Source organism: Ailuropoda melanoleuca, chromosome 3, assembly GCF_002007445.2.
Source record: "Ailuropoda melanoleuca isolate Jingjing chromosome 3, ASM200744v2, whole genome shotgun sequence".
Lineage (NCBI taxonomy): Eukaryota > Metazoa > Chordata > Mammalia > Carnivora > Ursidae > Ailuropoda > Ailuropoda melanoleuca.
Genome location: NC_048220.1, coordinates 9,908,726 through 9,928,411, shown reverse-complemented (window position 1 = coordinate 9,928,411; position 19,686 = coordinate 9,908,726). Strand labels below are relative to the sequence as shown.

The window sequence follows — 19,686 nt, the reverse complement described above, 5'->3', positions numbered from 1 at the left end:
ACCTCCCGTGTCCTGTGTAGGGATTTGAAAGGAGACTCAGAATATGTGTAACCTTCTAAAGATAGGAGGTTGTTTGTGTATTTGTGTGTGTATGTGTGTGTGTGAGAGAGAAGAGGGAGAGAGAGACAGAGAGGTGGGGGGTGGGGGGAGAGATGTGAATTATTTGTGATATATCAAACAGCAGACACTGGCTAGAAATAGGAAAAAAAATCCCCAGTAGAGTGATACGTTTAGGACAACTTGTGAATTTATCTCTGGGATTACGTGGAATGTGGAACTGTGCAGCTGTGTGTTGTCTCCTCGCAAAATGAGTTTCTCTCTGTTTCCCTGGCAGTCGTGTTCTTGTTAAGAGCTTGTTTGGAGTGGGAACACGGGTAGCTCCTGGAGCCCTGCTGACCATTATCTTCCCATTCAGGTCTGCATTGTGGAAGCGGCTCTCTATTTCCTCGCTTAGAGAACATTCTTGATAAGAGAAAATGTTGACAACTTTGCCTTTTTTGAGACTCACTAAGGAAACCTTTCTTCTTGTCAGTCTCCTTTCATGGGCTGGGCAGGAGAAAGGAAAGAGGGTATTGCTTTGGGGAATACCCTTGACTTTCAACGGGTGTTTAACAACCAGGATTTTCTTGAGCACCTACCATGTGCAGAAGTATATGCTAGTCATTGCAGATTGTACAAAGATGAATGAAGCTAAATTCCTGTTTTTAAGTAGCTTGGCACATTCTTATTTTAAAAATGGATGGCCTAATTGGAAAGTCTATAAAATGGGTACAGATCAAGTAATAAGGGGATTTGTATGGGTTGAACTTCCCGTCACTCACTCTGAGGGTTCTGGCATTAGGTAGACCTGAACTTGAACATTGAGTCTACCACCTATTCCCCATGACATTGGTCGGTACGGTATACTTTAAGCTAAGTGTCCAGTTTTTTCCGTTGTTAAATGAGGATAATGATATGGACCTTGCAGGGTTGTTGGGATGCATAAATGAGATCCCAAGAATACAGTGTCTAGTGCCATGCCTGGCACAGATGAGTTCGCCTGGCATGTCGGCTTTCTTCCCTCTGATTTCATGCCATGCTCCATTCCCTGGCAGTCATACTGACACCTGTCACAAATCTGCCCTAAACTCCACAAGTGAGTTACTGGTGTTTTGATGACATCTTCCACTGTGTCACAGCTCGGCAAAATAAAGAAATCCAACACAGGGAGAGTAAGCAGATAATAGTGAGGACGGTTTTCTGAACACTATCTTTCCAAGGTTTATAAGGCCAAATGAGTCTTGTCCTCGTTGAAGAACGGTCACACAGGGGAGGTATGGTGGACATACGTCCTTCCACCAATATCCTGACCTTCCTCTCTCCAGGAACACAGCAGCGTTATACACCTCTTTCCCCTGGGAAATTAGGTGTTCCCTGTGATTTGCTGTGGACAGTGACATGGGAGCAGAAGCAAAGGAGGAAGCTTTGGAAGATTCCATCCTTGCTGCCACCAATGGTAGCGGAAACACAGGTTGAGATGGGCTTGTGTCAGCCTAGGCCCATGAGATACTGCAGGGATCCCTCTGACAAGCCATGTGAAACATAGAGCGTGAGTGAGAACCTAACTTTTGTTGCCTTGCACCCCTGAGACTTTGGGCTTGGTGGTTGACCAGCTGCTCAGACTAAGGAAATTGTACGCAGATTCCGGTAATGCTGCATTTGCCCAAAACATTTCAGTGCGTCCTCGGGTGAAACTGCTTTCTGGGGCAGTGTAGGACAACCACAGCATCCCTGTGAAACCATATTCACTCTCCACCCTACAGTAGTATCACAAAGTGATACCCACCCTCTTCATTAGAGCTGACGGAGGGTAGCCACGGTGAAGGAGAGATTGGACAGCACTGAGCGATTGGAGTGAATGGGCCTTCAGAAGCAGTGGTGAGCAGAGACCGGGGTGGGAGCACAGCTTATGGAGGGAATTCACCCAGGTGTGGGCGGTGAGAAGGGATTTGTTTATAGAAAATTTAAAAATAGTAGAACCGACGAAGAGGCAGTCTGTTTTTTATTATCACTGCAAACGTGCGATTCTAGACAGCGTTAGGGACAAGTGCTCCTCCCCTCTGTGCTCCCACTTTTCCACTTTGTTATGCACCTGCTCAAAAACAACAACAGAGAGCTTTCTTTCAAAACCTGTGAGCAACACAAATGTGATAGGAACATGTGGCCCCCGCTACAGAGTGTTTTGAAAGAGATAATGTTCTTTCGGGATATTTATCTAAAATGAAAAAGAGAAGTCGTTTTGTTGTGTCCTTGCCATTTGTTTATGAATTTGGCTGTTTATGAATTTGTATCCAGTTGTATGTGCATTTGTCTAAATCCTCCTCTTCGCGTTGTCAGCTCTGTGAGGGCAGGGCTGGGCCTTGTTCATTCTTAGGTGTCCACAGGGTCTGACCAGTGCTGAACACCGAGTTGGGCCCCCATATAGGACGGATGACTCAAACTATGTTAGCGGCAAAACAGTATTTTCCTTTTTTTTTTCTTTTCGTTTTATCACTTATGCCTACAAGAATCAGAGAATCAGGGGCAGGCTCTGGCCCGCTCCTTTGAGGGTCTTCCTGTTGTTGAAGCTGAGAAATTCAGGAGCCTGCTCTTTGGAGAAAGATATATTCCAGCTGCTGGAGCTAACAGAGATCCAAGCCTGCTGCTTACACCCACTTGAGACAGTGCACACACCCACCTGTGAAGGGAAGCCAGGACCAGATGACTCCTCTGTGTCCATACACGTGCCTAGGATTGCTCTTCATGAATATCACTGGGTTTTGTTTTTTTTTTTATGTTCTTTCCACACCCTATTATTTGCATGCAATGAAGATTAAGAAGCATGGGAGAAAAATAAAACATTTTAATTTGTCTCAGGAACCACAGTACTCCTAAATGAGAGTCTTTAGTGCAGGTAGGATTCTGTAGGAGCTAAGAAGGGAAGCAGGCTGGAGAGAAGTTTGAATGTTGGCTGGTAACTCCAGGCTTCAGTTTTGGAAGTGTGAGTGAATATAACACTGGTGAAGATAGTGATTAAGATCAACCTACAATAATCAATAATCGTGGACTGGTCCTGGATACCAGGTCAGAGTGAGCTTGGCCTTGGGGAGAAAGATTACTCTCCTGAACTCTCATTGTTTTATGGACAAGTTATGATCATGGAAGTGGGGGTGCAGGGAAGCTTGGGCGTGAGACAGAGTCGTTTTACCATTTTGCGTGTCCACCTTAATGTTTTCTGAGTCAGAGTCTGATATTAAAAGGAACATGTATAGCCACTGTCATGTTTGGAATCTATCCCATCTTCCAAGGGACCTTCCAGATAGAGAGTGCCCTTGGGTAGACCATCCTGTGAACTGGAACAAGTTTCCAGGCCTGGGGGGATGTCATCTGGAACTTTAAGACGTGGCCCAGGTTCTGGGATCATGAACTGGGGAAAAGGCAAACAAATCGGGGATTTTCACTTCTGATTTTTCCAGAAAAGCATATGGTCATGTTGAGCTCCTGGGCTGAGATATGAGAACACGAAGAAGCTGGGAAATATGCCGTTTCTCTGCTGCACGCTCTATTCATTGGGGTTGGCCATTAAGGATACAGTTGACCAACATGTAAGTGCTTCTGAACTTGTAGGCTTGACATGAGATCGAAATGAAAGAGGTCAAAGGCCAAAGGTTTGGCTTTGTTTCTGCTCCCCGAGAAAAATTCCTGGACTTTTTTCACTATCCTCTCTGGAAGGAACACCTGAGTGGGCAACCCAGAACTGACACCGGGTGAAGCAAGACTACCTGGCAGAATGTCTGAGTTAAACAACAGTAATTCTTGCTTTAGGAGATGTGATGTGTGTATTTAGGAATCATCATTTTCTTTATGGGAAGTCTTTGGGTAAATTGCTACATGATATCATTTGTTCTCGTCCATTGGCCATTTGTTATTCAGACAGTAAAAAGGATACAACTCCAGGCATGACCTTGGGCAAGTCACTGAACAATTTGAAGCCTGTCATCTATGAAACATCAGGGTTGGACTGGGCGACGACTTCTGAGGTCCCTGCTAGCCTCAGAAACCTGTGCTGTGGATGCAGGCAGGGGACAGCCGTCCCAAGTGCAGCTGTGTGTGAACCCCTGCACATCATTCTCTTTCCATAGCTTCCATTTTCCTCGGTGTCACTGTACTACTCTTTCACAGAGGCGGGCCTTCAAAGAGCGTTTTTCCCTTTTAGCTCTAAAGCCACATTTTAGACTTTGCAAGAATTATTCTGGATAAAACGAAACAATTAAAACCTTCATGGAAACATTATTTTTAGCTCCGCGCATTATTTCACAAACCCACTCCCTTTGTCTCTTCTTCGTCACAGGATTGAGGCGGCTTGTTTCTCTGGCTTTCATCAAATACCTTTTTTCCCTCCTGTTCCAAATAAGCTGTTTCCTTTTTCCTGGCCAGATGAAAGCCTGTGTACCCTGCTCGTCCCAATACCAACCCAACTATGGTGGTATCGGGGTTCGCGTCCCTCCAGACTCTCGATTTCAAAGGGAGGTTCGGAGACGGGGGGGATGAAAAGCAAGCTTCAATTCTCCTCTTCCGATCTCTCCCCCACACATTGCCTGTGTATTATTTCAGAAAACCCATTGAAAAGTAGACTGTTTCCTTCCCTGACTCGGCACCAAATCAAGACATGGCCCATAATGTATTGATGTGTTGATTATGCATCATTTTGCTGCTGACACCGGGGCCATCAAATATTGGGAAATTTACAGCCAGGGAGGTCCAGCCATCACGCCGGCAGTGAAGGACAAAGTATTCTGTTATTCATCTCCAGCTCTGGCCTTTGTGGTCAGACAGTGTGCAATATATGCATCAAAGTCAAAACAACCTTCACTTTAGAAAACACACTTGTCTTTAATTGCTGAAGTAAGAATGCATAAACAGCTTCCGTCTTGATCATAGGAGGCAGGCTGAGTTGATGTAAGTGTTGAGTATTGTGTGATTTGCCAATAGTGGTGTGCCCCATGAAGTTTTAATTCACAAATTACGTGTATATTCTACTAGAGAGGTGAAAAAACTTTGGGGTTAAAAATATTTATGCAGTCTGAATACATAGCATACTTACGCTGTATGTACGTAATTGTGCTATGCAGATACGTACTTATGATATACGTATTTATGTTATGATTGTTTTCTTTGGAGTCAAAGCTAACGCCAGGAGTTCTCCTCCTCTGCCCTGGCCCATAGCAGGTAAGAGCCTGGGTGCTAGAAGCAGAAGGATATGAGTTTGAATCTCTGACTCCCTCTATGACATGGGCATAGGCCCCCGTTTACTCTTCTGTGATATGGTGGTAATAATAATAGTAACTACTGTATGGAGATGTTTTAAAGATTAAATGAGGGCACCTGGGTGGTTCAGTTGGTTGAGTGGCTGCCTTCGGCTCAGGTCATGATCCTGGGGTCCTGGGTTGGAGTGCCACATTGGGCTCCTTGCTGGGCAGGGAGCCGGCTTCTCCCCCTGCCTCCTGCTCCCTCTGCTTGTGCTCTCTCTGTCTCTGACAAATTAATAAATAAAATCTTTAAAAAAAGATTAAATGAGATTGCACATATGGAAGAATTCTTTGTAAAGTGCCTGCTTCGTTATAAGAACTTGAAGAATATTTGCCATGATTAGTACTGCCCCCCTCCTGTTATTGTTAAGAAAAGGCTTCCACAGAAAATACATATTGCCAGGTCCATTATATAGAAGAGACAGGAAGGAAATGTTATTCTGACTTTACAAATATGTAAACGTATATGTATATGTATGTCTATTATAGCACTCGATGGTCCTTGAGAGGCATATGATTCTGAGAACCTCACTGAGATGACTCAGAAAACACAGCCAAGCAGTGAAAACAATTCTTGGTTGATAAGGCATTTGTGGTTACCTCAAGTCCCACCTGCCCTCCTGAGAAGGGGTTACTGCTTAGAGTTAATGTCGTTTACAGAGTGGCCATCTGAGTATGTAGTGGTAGGAATGTTGGAAATAGGCAGATTCTGGAATGTGATAGTAACCCTTGTGCCTACGAGTCCCCACATGGCCAAATGTAAATGACAAAACCATTAAGAGACAAACTCTCACGCTCTTCTGGGAAGGACCAGGAGAATCTGTGGAATGTGATCACTCTTCCTCCCTGAGACCCAGAGGTAACACTAATTGACAAACATTCTCTGAACAGTCAAGTCAGAGTGACAGCCTTTGCATACTTGGGGTCTCAGAATTCCTTTGTGATGTTGGTAGGTGAGTTGTTGGAGCGTGACTTGGAGAAATAGGCTTGAGAAATAGTGGGAAAGAAAATGGCTGGCCCTTTTAATTATAGACTGTTGGCCCGAGTTTTGGTTTTTTTTTTTTTTTTTTTTTTTTTTTTAATAGCTGTAAGATGAAATCCAGGCAAGTTAATGGGCTATAATTTCAGACCACTAGTCTATTCAGAAATCACAAAGCAAGCAATAGATGACGCTATTTGAAATGAAAATTACAGTTTGAGTTATTTATGTTTTTCTTTCCTGTCTTTCTTCAGACTAAGTGGAGTGGATGGGTAGAACTGTTAAATCTGCTCGTGAATCATCTCTCTCTCTCTCTTTCCCCGTCTCTCTCTCTCTCTCACACACACACACGCATTCTAAAAACACAGGACCAGAGTCTTACCCAAATCTGCTGGAAAGTTCCCATTCAAGCTGCATGTGTATTACGTAAACATTGCTTGGCTTTCACAAGAACCACCGTTCAGAGAAGAGGAACCATAATGTGTATTAATAGGCAAAGAAAGCTTTTGGGGAACACCATAAAACCTTGGAGGCCATAAACCCTGAAAATGGATTCCAGAATGAAAGTACTCTGAAAGTACTCTGAAAGCCCAGTACGCAGGCTAAGTGTGTGTGGGGCCGAGTCAATAAAGTCTTTTGTCCTGCATTGCAAAGTACAGTTGGTGCATTGTCTGCTGAGCTTCTCCACTTCACCTTTTCTTCTGCCTTTTAGCCTACTTGTTGCTTTGTGAAGGTGACCGTGCAATTCTAATAGAGAAGATACAATTTAATAAAATGGTAACGTTTTGGCTGGATGCATGTTTTATAACAGGATCACTGTAGATTTTAAAGAGGGGTCTTAGCTAGCTAGCATTTTGGACTGAACAAGAAAGCAGTCATCAGATTAGTGTGCTCCTCTTCAGAGCCACAGATCTCTCCGGAAGGTTCTGTCTCCCGGGCACAGCTGCCTCTTGGGGCTGAAGGGGAAGCCCACCTCTGGCTTATGTAGGGTACAGTTCGGCACCTAGAAAGGATTCTGCAGGGGGTCAGCTTTCCCACTGGCGTCCTTCTGCCCTGACCTCGCGGTCTTCAAAGTGCCTGTGTTTGCACCGTCTTTGTAAGACCACGAACAGCTCCAGAGTGCTGCTCCCCAGCTTTGCGGCACCACACCGGGTCCCCTGTAGAGTTTCTGCCATGCTCTGGGGGTCACAGCACACGTGTTTCCTGAGCGAACTCAGGGCTGCTGTCTGCGTGCACGTTTTCAGTCTATAAATCGTCCACGTTCCTCCGCCTGTTCACGAGGCCTCCAGCCAGTGCTGTGTTGTGTGTGGGAATGCTGCATTTCTCCAGAGAGAGCTGAGCACTCCTGCCTGGACTGACCGTGTGGATAAACCACCTCCCGTTGTTGACCGGGAACAAGCCGTAGCTCAGCTCGGAGAAGGCAGGGCCCAGGCCCTTTGTGTGCAGATGAGTTTGGCTGCCCCGTTGGTGGGGTGTGTGAACACTCCGCTTCAACTGGGGAAGGCGGTGATGTATTTACTTTGTTTCAGGCTTAATGGAGTCACATACACTTTTTTCTTTTTTCTTTTTTTTTTTTTCTCACTCCAATATGATGATTGGGCTTCCCAAGTTTGGCAACAGCAGAGGCAAAACCATTTCCTGTAGGAAGTCAAGCCATGGCTTTAATAAAGAGTTGACCATTGTGGATGAGGAGTCCTTGGAGTCAGGAGAACAAAATGTCACATATATTGGTTTTAATGACATGATTCATTTTTCCCCCCTGGGGTTTTAACACTTGTAACGTCTTTCACATTTAAAATTCTGAAAGAAGAACAAACCCATGGGGAGGCTAGGGTTGGAGAGGAAGAAATAGAGCAGGTCAAAGGCTGAGTGGTCTTCAGGCCATGTTAACATGTCACATCGTAAATATTAGGAAAGGAAGTTCTTGAAAGTGGGATTATGGGTACTAGTAAGGGGAAACTGAGGCATCCCTGCTTTGGATTTCTCACGTAGGAATGGAGATGGTATTTGGGCAACCTTAGGGGGAAAGGGGGAGGGTGGAAGGGAAACAGGTATCTATTGATTGCTCTTGAGCAAGCCAATAGAGTTCCTCCTCTTCATTCAACACATCTTTATGGACTGCTTGCTCTATGCCAGGGATCGTCCCCTGGGGCTTGTCATCATTAGTCACATCTACATCTTTATTAAATGTCTCCATCCATCCATGCTTGCTAGGTATTCCAGGGGAGTTAACTGGAGTCATCGGTGGCCTCCCGGAATTCTGTGGAAAAGACAAGATGCATATGCTTCTTGTATGACAGTGTTCTGTGTTGGGAAATGAGCAGTTTTGCATTGTTATGCAAACACCCAGGTAATAGAATGTGTATAAATTACAGTAAGTGCAGTCACTCACAGGAAAATTTGTTGGCACTTAGTCATGTTATTGTGTTCACTGCAGATTATAGCTTGTTACTTTCTGTTCGTCTAATATAATTTACCCACTTAAGTTTTGAAATAGAAATGAAATGCTGGTGTATCATCATTTTGCAAGAAAGATATATATGTGTCTTCTATTGCATTAGACAGGTTAATATGTTTTTGCATTTTATAACGGGGAACTTTATTAGCCTGATGAAATTAATGCATGCAGGGCAATATCTTCCGAACCAGTTGTTACCAGTAGATACAGTCTGTTGTGGTAATTGCTAACTGAATGTTGGATCAGGGTTATTACTGAAGTAAAATCATTCACTGTGGGATGATCAGAGCTACAATGTTGTGAATGATAAAAGAGCTGCCTCTACTACCTAGTTTTAATTAGCTGTTAAAGAGGTGTCCTGGGTGATTTTAAAAGGCTCATCTTATCAATATTGTTATTTAGAAATGATTTATAGTATTGTTGCAGAGTCTGCTAATGTTTCTATCACTAAAAGTCTATCATTGTTCCCATTATGGACTCTGTTGTTTGAAGGCTTTGAAGACAGAGCTGGATTATTTCCTTCCAAGCTTTGGGTGCATCTTTCTTTAAAACATTATAAGGCCTTAAGACCTTAGGAGTCACTCTTTCTGGGCAGACCACGAAGGATCTGTATTCATATGACAGTGCCCAGCTTCAGCCCCGTAAAGAGATGGAAGCCTAATTTTCGAGGAGGAAATGCCTTCTCTCCTTTATCCATTGATTATTTTTGAAAGTGGGTCTTGGTCACCCTGGAAATCTGCATGAGTAGATTTGATGTAATATATCTTCTGCCATTTAATTAGTCAATAGACTTTTCTAGTATTCATGCTTTGAAACATTAATAAAGTTTCCAGAAGGACCTAATTTATGGTCTGAAGTGGTCCTGAATGAAATTTCCATGTTGGTCAGTTCCTGAATAAGTATAAACAGAGGGATTTTTGAAGAAAAACGTTCTCCAGAGGGCTGGAGCTCACATTATAATGTCTGTGTTCTGGAATAATCTGCAAAATCACAATTCTGTGGCTTAGGTCCTGCTCATGGTCCCTGCATTTACATCATTGCATCATTCCCAAGGAACAACTGCAGTTGTGGTCATTGGATTCATGGCTGTGCATCCTTGGATTTCTAAATCTACCAGTTAACCATACTTCAGAAAAGATCATTTTTAGGAAAGTGATGAACTGTCACAGAAGTTTTTTGTTTTTTGTTTTTTTTTTGAAATTTGGAGGCACCATAGAAATTACCTACTCTTATTTATGGCTTACTGAGAAAAATGAGACCAAAACAGACTGAGGACTTGTTTAGAGTCAAGTATCTATTTAATCGAAAGATCCTGTACAAGAATCTAGCCTGGCATAGCAGGATTTCTTTCTGTTCACTGCTTGCTTTGCATTGTTATTGGCCATATATATTGATATTTAGCCAATAACAATGCAAGGCAGGCATATATATACACATAGTAATAAGGTAATTTAGATAACATGTCAGTCACTCTAAGATCAAAATTCCATCCCTTCATTATTCATTTATGAAATTTGTGTAGGTTGCTGTGACTGCCAGTTTGCTTGACTCTCAGTGGAAGGAGTTAGTAAGCTTCAGAGATGGTGGCTTTCAGGGGATGAGGTACAATTTATATCACAGAAATCCTCAGAGATAATGGATCCAAATGAGCCAGGAAGGGATTTTCTTGACACTTTAAGGATGCTATCAATTTGAATGCAAGTGCATCTGTTTCCATTTTAGCAGTTACTGTAAAAAGGATGTTGGAAATCCAAAATAACAGGTACCATATTTCCAGTATATCCCAGTGATGTGTTGGTGCCAGGATTGCCCATCATTTATTCCAGTGTGGCATTTCATTACTCTTTCCCATATTATTCAACAGGTTTGCAACTTGACCAGATTTATTTATGGCCTCTGGAGAGACGTGCTACGTCTAGTGCTGACAGAGCTAATCAATGCCTTAGTGAATTTGTCAACATAGCACAGGGCTAGCTGGAGGTCTTTCTGAGGTAATTGTCCTTTTGAAGTCATAGGGTGCCTGAAGTCGTGTTATAATGGTTGTCCACGTCTTCTGAAGCAGTGCTTCTCAACTGTGGTGGTACATCAGAATCAGTGGAAGACCTTGTATGAAGTCCCAATGCCTGGGTCCCATTTTTGGTGACTCTATTCTGGGATGAGACCTCGGCATGGTAAGTTTTGAAAGCTCCCCAGGTAACTCTAGCAAGATCCCCCTTTTTAAAGCTTCCCAAGCACGCAGCCAGGTTTGCAAACCCACCAATGAAAAGTGATGGCCCCCTTCGTAGCATTGTTTAATGAGAGGGGATTCTTTTGTTAGAAATCACCCATGATTTAACAGTCCATGTACCATCCTGGAGAAGGAGTTGGAGCTGACAGTTTTATTGTCAATGGCCTTAATGTGCTGGCTAAGTGTGCTTATTTTCAGATGTTCTGTCTTCTCCTTAAGGGACTAACTGTACATTATTAGTCCATGTTTAACCCGACAACAGTAAAAATATGAAAACCAAATAAATCCCAGCAATGTGCATGTTACCAAAAGAGATGAATTTTTTTGTTGCTTCTCTTCTATTACGATGAGATTTCACCCATATTAAGAGTGACTTCTCATATTAATAAGTAGATATGTTGACAACCATTCATTTATTGATTCAAAATATTGGCTTATCCTTTTGTGTATCAGGCACCAGAATAATCAGTCTGCAGTCTGCAGCACATCATTATCTTCATAACCAAAATTTACTGTGGAAAAAGACAAATTATTTTGTCTTTTTGATACCATGACACCTTTGAGACAAATGGTTTAACGCATCATGGGATAGGCGATCTTATGGCTTTTTCAACAAAGGAAGTCTGATGCTTTTTACTTTTGTTGGATGAGAGGCATTAGAAAACCAATGGTAATGACTCTAGAGTTTCTAATATAATTTGCAAACTCTGGAGCTGTGGTTCTAAGCCTGAAGGCACAGACTTCCAAATTAGAGAATTTTTGATAATGTTCACGAAGGGAATAAAAGATAAAGCATGAATAAAAAATAAACAGAGTTATTTATAAGAGAGAAGCTTAAAGAGGTAAAAACACCCAACAAAATGGTTGGCTAACAATTATGGCATATCCATACAATGGGATGTTATGATACAAATTTCAAAAATTGTCAAGAAAATGGGAACATGCTCATATTATGTAAGGAAGTTGAATATAAAGTAATAGTAACAGTATGATGCTCTGTTAAATCACGAATATTCATGTTGATTTTGTTTTTCTCCATTCCCCGCGCACTTCAGGGTGACGGCAAAGTCAAGGAGATTCCCAGATGGTCTCAGTTGTCCTGGAAACTTCCCCAGGCACAGGATATTTGCAAAGCTGCTTTTCCAGGTGTGAGTTTCCAATTTCTGGTGATTTCTTCCAAGCATGATGCTGGATTATCCTGGGAAGACAATGTGGGTATGTAAGTAGAAGATATACTGCCTAGCAATGACTGGCCAAGTGATCAAAGTCAACTGGCCAAGTGATAGGGCAGCATTCCGTCAAACCTCTGTACCTAATGGAAGCCATCATTTCCACTCACCACATGGTGTCTTGTAGCACAACACCCTTCTCGAATCCCTCCAAAACCACCCCCAAGGGAAGCTCCCTAGACCAGATACACTTCCATCCTTCATTAGTGTTCTCTCACTTTGGGTAATTTTTTTCTCATTAACTTAAAGCAGTGGTTCTCAAAGTGTGCTTCCCTGGGTCAGCAGCCTCAGCTGGGAATTTAAACTTGAAAAAAAAATTACACTAGTTAATGATGATGTGTTTCTTTCCTTTATAGTAATATTTCTCTCGCAACAGCTTATGGAATTATGATAGTTAAGCTGTACCTAGCTCTTACTCTGTATTGAACATTCTTCAAAGTGTTTTCCAAACATTAACTCATTTAATTCTCACAAGCACATTTTGAAGTAGGTGCTGTTATTTCCCTATTTCGCAGATAAGGAAGCTGGATACAGAGAGGATAAGTAACTCACCCAGGGTCATGCAACTCTAAAGAATGCTCCTAGGAGAAATAGCGGAAGCAAATATACAATGTCAGCGGTGGTTATTTCTGGGTGTGGGACTAGAGAGAGCTTTACATTTTTTCCCCATGCTTTTCTGTATTTTCTAAAACAAACATGTATTATACGTGTCGTCGGGAAAAAAACCAATCCACAATATTATTGAAAAGAAAGAAGGCAGCAGTTTCAGAGAAGACCTCGAGTAAGGGCGAATGAGGACAGGAGCAAGAGGTGTTGTGATTGATTAAAAAGCCTTCTCCCTCAGGTCAGGTCTTCCAAGATCCTGGCAGCTGCATAGCAAGTAAGGAGCTAGAGAGCCCCAAGTGTGGGCACAGTGAGCATCAGAACTGGAAATCCAGGGAGGGCGTGACATTGAGCCGTCTGCTCTTTCCAGTGTTTTCTCAGGTTTTGGAACTTACTGTCTTTGTGGGTAGGCCATGGTAAAGTACATTTCATCACAGTATGTCCAGGAGACCTTTGATGGAGCAGAACTCAGCTCTCTGTATCCAAGGTAGAAGGGAAGTTTGGCCGTAAAATAATGCCCTGACTCATCTTTAATTAAATGTGCAATGTGGGAAAGGAATTAGTGCCTTCCGCTGTATGGGATGGAGAAACAGCTCTAAGTTTTCAGAATAGCCCATTATTAGCAATCTGCCGTGAATCGATTGGTACCCACAGCTCAGCCAGCCTTTGAACAAGCTGGACAATAACTGAAATAATTATTTGGGGTAAATTATTGCCGTCGTAAAATGTAATCAATGTTTTATTACAGCAGAAAGAGATGTTTTTTCTTAATTTCTCTCTCCACTCCACCTCTTCTCAGCCGGATCTCCTTGCCAGAGCTCTGAAAGAATGGTATTTGTTTCCTCCCCTACATTGGCAGGAGAGTCTCAGGCATCCACATACAGCAAGACAGGACACATCTTGTAAAGGTTTTCCATTTTAATATCCCTTAATGACCAATAATGAATTCTTTATAGTTAATCTGCTGTTCTCATGAAAACAATCTAGACGGTTAAAAAAATCAATCATTAATGAGCAGTAAATGACAGCTCCCCAACAACACAGCTGTATTTTTGTAAAAGTGATTAAACATTGTCTGCATTCATAATTGCATGGTTAATAAGAATGTTGAGCACCAAGTCAAGCATTGTTGCTAATGATGACAGATTACGAGGCTACAAACGCTTTGGAGTTATGGGGCTAAATTTTCAAAGGCAGTCCCTGGAACGGAATGCACACAGACCCACTAAGTATTCAATTTGCATGGACCATTACCAGGTTTGTGCACGGCATTTGGGAGCTATGCAGTTGAGACTCTTTTGAAAATCTGGCCCATCATGACAGAGAGCATCTGTAATAGAGCTATGCAGTTGAGACTCTTTTGAAAATCTGGCCCATCATGACAGAAAGCATCTGTAATTAACAGTAACTGATCTCCCTCTGCCCAGTGTTGGGGAAAGGTGTAAAATGCTCTGTGTGTGGTTTGATGAAGCCTAAAGCCCCTTTGGTAAGGAGTCCTGGATGCTGAAAGGAAGGCAGAATCTCTGGGGTTGTTTTTCAGCCTTAGAGGTAGGTGTGACTATCAGAGAGCTGCAGGCAGGTGACAGAGTGGGCGAGTCATTGAGAAGGGGACCCGCTAATACTATCATTGATGATTTGCCTCTCTTGTTTTGGCCTTAAACATACTCCCTACACCTTGGGAGTTCCTGGATTATCCGTCACAGGTCTAACTATTGAAAATCTGGGGTTGTCCCAGGGTCCACTGGGGCTTGATAGCTCTGCTCAGGGATGAACTGTAATCTTTATGAAGCTGTGGGCAGAGTGAGTCACCTGGTGATTGAGCAGGCCCCATCTGCTGCTCTGTCTGTACTCTGATCAGGTACGAAGCAACTCTGTGTATGATGCCCTACGTAATCATAATTTATGAGGAAAATTGCATGCTGAAAACAGAATTTATAAATTCGAGGATTTTGGTAAACCTCTGGTCTTTTTCTGGGATGTTGAGGTTCTAATGGACAGTTCAGTGGTTTCATGTCTTGTGCTGTTATTTACTTATCCCAGTTTGTACGGATATCTTATCTTGACAGTACCTTGGCCTGGAAAGCACAGACCAAGTGTATTGGTCCTCTGATTGCACCTGATTCAGTGATGTTTTTTCTGGATCAGTCATCCTTTGTCTGAGCAGAGGGTTACAGAATCTCAGCCTGCAAGACAGCCTGACCTGTGGTGAAGAACATGGTTTTGAGATGCCTGGGTTTGAAATGCGACTGTCATTCACTGGTGGACATACCACGTGGTTTGAGGACTCATCTTTCCTCCTCAGTGATGTAGGAGTGGTATTAGCAGGTACTTGCTAGGGTTATTGTGAACAGTCAAGGAGGTATTTGAAACTCTTAGCTGAGTGACCTGGACATAATATATGCTTGATAAAAGTTAGTTGTGCCTGTATTTATCATTGTGAAAGCCATGGGTTTGGGTAATGCTACAGCTACGGAGCCGTTTCTTCTAGATCTGACAGCCAAGGATGGACCACCCTTCATCTGTGTGTGAAGTGGCTGTGGTTGATAGCAGTTACTTACATAGTCTAGGCTGAAATGGGTTCGTCCTCCACCTAATAAGGAAGAAAGAGGGTCACCAGCTCAAGCAGATGGGTCAGCCTGGAGGCAGGGCAGCTGTCATAGTTAGAGGCTCCCACAACCCCTGTCCCGGCATCTGAGCTGTCCCAGAGCTGTTATGGGGCCATATTCAGGAGTGGGGTTGAAATGTGAGTTGGTCAGAGTTTTCCAGAGCCTATGAATTCCAGCTCAAGCTTCTGGTTCTGATCTCATTGGACAGGGGAACTTCTTTCCTCCCCACACCCTATAACCAATTTTATTATTTTTTTTCCATTCTTTATTGTTTAAATTACAAGGAAATATGTATTACATAGATTTGTTTCCCACCCCTTCTTGTCACATAAATGAGGTATACTATGCACAGGTTTTCACTTTGCTTTTGTCTACTAACAGTATATCCTGGAGATGTCTTGAAGACGTATATATTAATCTTTTCTATTCCTTTTTGCCACAGATTCCACTGAGTGGATGTACGTTAATATAGTCAACTAGTCCTCCACTTGATGAATATTTGGGAGGAAAACTTTCTTTATGAAATGGCAGAGCCTGGATGGCAGTTTAAACATCCTACAGGCTGGGGCGTCTGGGTGGCTCAGTCGTTTAGGCGTCTGCCTTTGGCTTGGGTCACAATCCCAGGGTCCTGGGATCGAGTCCTTCATAGGGCTCCCTGCTCAGCGGGGAGCCTGCTGCTCCCTCTGCCTCTGCCTCTCTCTCTCTCTGTGTCTTTCATGAAAAAAATCAATAAAATCTTTAAAATGAAATAAAAAAATCCTGCAGCTCTTGTTCTTTTCTGTTCCCTCTTCCCCCTCCTTGGGTTGTTTGCCCTCTAGTGACTTAGCAAGCTCTCCTCACTGAGGATAGTCAAAAACTCTGCACCGAATGAATCCGAGTCACAAGGGAAGAATAGGTTTTTTCATTTGTCTTAATTCTTCTCTCTTCTATCCCAAACCCTTTGGATTCTTCATATGTAACGGCAGAAATCCTAAAAATATGATGGAGAATTAAAACCAGAGGCAGACAGTGATATATGTCAATTGTTTCTTATAAAACTAGAAAAAAAAAGAAACACCCCAGAGGCAGAAATAAATGCACGGTGTTATAAAATTTTAAAGAATCGCATGAGTGCTCAACATTTTAAAATAATTTAAAGAATGAAGTGATGGGGGAGTGTGTGTGGCTCCAGGGATTTAATGAAAAACTTGAAATTATAATTTTAATACCCATCTGTATTTTAACGCTCCCTGTCTTCATCTGGCAAATGAAAAACACACTGGGTGTTACGCACTTCTCCTGTGGATGGAGAGTAGTAGGCGCTCAGTTAACGGCACATATTTTGTAAGTATGAAATGCACAACTACAGTAGTGGTTTGCATGGGGGTGGTCTTCATACCTCTTTGGCATGCGCGATTAGCAAGAAGATTAGGCAGGACCGTGCAGACTTGGGAGCCTTCATAAGACTGGTAAATGCCAAGGTGTGCACATCTTCTTTTTTGGTGCTGAAGCAAAGTAATGTGAGACTGTGTGTACGTTGGTACATGTGGACATTGCTGCCCTGGGAAGAACTTATGATTTGATGCAATCCAATAGCAACTGTCTTCTTTGAGTAGCCCAGGCAATGTCCCTTCTGATCCCCCCTCCCACCCCGAGGTTCATCACTAGCCTTCTTATTTACCTGGCTCCTGCTTCTTGTGTTTATTAATATTGTCCCCAAGCTAAGAATTGGCTCTTTGTTGTGCTCCTTCGTGACAGATCCTACACTGAGAACACATCTTCAAACCCAGTTCGGTCTAGTGCTGCATCCTCTTGGGTGGCATGGAAGCTGGTGTAGCTGGCAGGGGGACCTTGGGTCAGTTTCTTTTTTAAACTTCTGTGAGTGTCAGCTTCATGGTCTGTAAAGGACAGAGTATGCTATTTATGTCTCAGGATTATCATGAGGATTAAGTGAAATAATGTGAGGAATTAGTGGTCAGTGAATTGAGTTCTACTCTATGAAACTCTCTTTGATGAGCCCGCCCTTCAATGACACCTCTCTTGTTGGAATGCCTGTTACATTTATGAGACTTCAGTCTGTGATACACATTGTGCTGCTTGAACGAAGATGGATTTGCATTGTGCTCTTGCTGTGTTGTATGTCTAAAAAGCCTATATTTCATATTTTTCTCAGATGGCCTTCTGGAGAGCAGAGGTTAAATTTTCACTGAGCATCTACTGAGACTCAAGATAAAGCTTGGAAGCAGGTTTTTAGAACTAGAAGGTTAGATAGGGATGTGTCATGTTGTGTTTTCCAGACATGATAACTTTCATCTCTCACGTTCTTTTACAGTGTGGTCTTGCTGCTTCCCCATCAGGAGGTCAAGTCTAACTCTTCTCCCTTGAATCTGAGCAGGCTTCAACCCGTAGAATACAGGGGAAGGGACATTATGTGACTCTCAAGATTGGGTCATAAAATGTCATGTAGCTTCTCCCTTGTTGAATAGGGTCATCACATTTTGGAGTTCCCAGTGTTCCCCAAGAAGCTCAAACCCCCTGGGCACCTGGGTGGCTCAGTCTGTTAAGCGTCTGCCTTCAGCTCAGGTCATGATCCCAGGGTCAAGTCCCACATCGGGCTCCCTGCTCAGCAGGAAAGTCTGCTTCTCCCTCTCCCTCTGCCCTTCCCCCCTGCTCATGCACACACACTCTCTCAAATAAATAAAATCTTAAAAAAAAAAAAAAGAAACTCAAGCTCCCTGAGACTGCCATGCTATGGAAGGTCCAGGCCACATGGAGAGGCCACCAGACATGTCAATAAAGAAGTTGTCTTGAAAGTGGGTCTTCTAACCCCTGCTCTTCTAGCCCTACCCATTGGGTTTCGTCATGGAAGCCCCAGATATCATGGAGTAAAGTTGCCCCACTGTGGCCTTCCCAAACAATTGACCCACAACACCCATATGCATTGTAAAGTGGTGGTTGTGTCATGCCACTGAATTTACCATAGTTTGTTATATCGCAAAGATAATTGGAACAAGTGATCACGATTTGAGTACCATGTTTTGGAGATTACACAGGCTCCGAGAGATTAAATAAATCATTTTATTCAAACAAGGACTTAGTGGTGAAATCATTCCTAAGCACTGGGTTTCAGTCTTGAAACTATATGCCCTCACGATTCATTATGTCATGTACCTTTCCAGCTCTTGACATCAGCCCTGTGTATTTGTGGAGTTAAAACTTGACTTCAGACCTCTGTTCTCAAGTGATCCACAATTTAAGGAGTACTCTGATCATGTAGTCAGCAATGAGGAAATGAATTACATGAGAAGCCTAGCACAGAGGAATCTGTTGCAGACTTTAGGTGGTGAGACATACCGAGGGCTCCTAGAGACGGGACAAGGATAAAGAAATGAAAAGGAAAGGTGACACAGTCCACTGAGGTTGGAGCCTTGCAGGAGAGGAAGTGGGAAGCAGCACAGAGGGATTAAGATCACAAGGCACTGGTGGAAAAAGAAGGGTTGAAATTGCTTCCACTTTATTGAGGCAAACAACTGTGTGCTGACAGGTTGAAAGCTGATGAGCAGCTTAGCCAATCTCTTACTGTCTACAGCTAAAGGAGAAGTGAGCAGGGGGCGGCATATGGAGCAAGAAGGAGCAGAGGGAGGCAGCAGGGGAGGGGAGAGAAAGCTGCAGGAGGGATGGGAAGACACTCAGGAAGTCTGTGGAAGCAGCCCAGTGTGGTCTACCAAGGAGAGAGATGGGGAGCCCAAGCAAAGCACTGGGGAACAGTTGGCCCTAAGCATCAAAAAAATAGGAAGAATTAGAGACAGTGGGAGACTACGAAGGGAATAAAAGCACAAACAAAAGATGTTCAAAGAGAACATTGGAGATGGAATTTAAAGCAGTTAAAGAGTGTCTGGAAGAGATGGGGAAAATGGGGACTGAAACCTAAATTAGGTGAAAATCGTCAATTGATTCAATTTTTGATAAAAGAAAATAGTTTGGATGAGAGTTTGAATGACATGGCGTATTTTGAGTCACCTGCTTACAAAGAAGACCTTATTGTATTTCTAAGCTCTCCCCAAAAGTGAAGTTCTAAATGTTGTTTTATTGTAAGAGAAATTATACATATATACAGTTTTTCACTGGATGGGCTGGGGATTGCATTTTCTTGGTTACTTGGAGAAAGAAACAGCATTAAGAGTAAAAGCCTATCATTGTAGTGACACAATAAAAAATCAATGAGAGAGTGTGTTCATTATCTAACCAATGCCTGTATTTGAGACCAAAGGGAAACAA

The 19,686-nt window shown here is 42.9% G+C and overlaps 1 long non-coding RNA gene across 1 annotated transcript; it reads left to right on the top strand.

Annotated features, from left to right (window-relative positions):
• The first annotated feature begins 185 nt into the window (after nt 1–185).
• On the top strand, nt 186–16,088 carry LOC117801452. Its single transcript, XR_004623978.1, has 4 exons — nt 186–1,917; nt 3,495–3,623; nt 10,774–10,935; nt 12,047–16,088. It is a non-coding gene; the product is annotated as an uncharacterized LOC117801452 (long non-coding RNA).
• Nucleotides 16,089–19,686: the final 3,598 nt, after the last annotated feature.